The sequence below is a fragment of the Myotis brandtii genome, unplaced genomic scaffold (assembly GCF_000412655.1).
Source record: "Myotis brandtii unplaced genomic scaffold, ASM41265v1 scaffold133, whole genome shotgun sequence".
NCBI lineage: Eukaryota > Metazoa > Chordata > Mammalia > Chiroptera > Vespertilionidae > Myotis > Myotis brandtii.
Genome location: NW_005354718.1, coordinates 265,152 through 266,055, shown reverse-complemented (window position 1 = coordinate 266,055; position 904 = coordinate 265,152).

The window sequence follows — 904 nt, the reverse complement described above, 5'->3', positions numbered from 1 at the left end:
TGAGATTTGAGAGTCTGTTCCACTTTAATCATGTGTGAAACACTGCAAGATGATACAAATGTGGTACTGGAAGGCACAGTCCTTCCTCTTAGAGTCCCTTCCTCTGCCTTCATGCAGGATGAGGTCTCAGTCATCTCAACCAGATAGACATTAAAACACTCGTGGGAACCTCTCCTAGAGACCTCATCATAGTGTTCCCACTTTCCCCCTTGGAAAGGTATTCTCCATTCAGTTATCCTGATCTTCTTTCTACCCCTTTGGAAATTTAATATATTTCCTTTTGTTCACATATACACAAAGTTGTGAGATATTCTCTTAGATAACATTCTATTTAAAATTTCTTAAAACAGTATATAATGATCTACCACTAAAACTAAAGCATCTTAAAAAAACAAGTTAGTTGTTGAAGCCTAATGGTGGTCAGTAAAGGAGCTGCTAAGGGGAATATTATATTTAGCTCTTTTTAAAGTTATTAGCCAGTAGCTATTACTGAGAATGCCTTAGTAAGAACAAAAGAAATGAGTAATAAGATGTATTCTTGCTATATTTCTTAAAAATTATTATGTTTAATTCAGTGATATGAGTGAGCTGAACCCTTTTGGGAATGACACTACCATGGGACTATGCAGGCCTTGAGTTTGTCTAGGAAAAAACACACCTCATTTACCTTTGTGTTCAATGTCTCCTTTTCCTCTTATGCTCAACTTGGCTCCTAGGACACAGTAGGCCTGTACAATACTGTTGAAAAAAATGTGAAAAATTACAGAAATTATTCCTTAAAGGAATATGTGTGTATATGGAAGCTAGTGGGTAAAAGATTGCAGAAATCTGAAACCTAGATAGGATTCCTAGTAAGTTAGAAAGAAGCATCCCAATCAGGCCTAGAAATAGAACCAGAAATAGC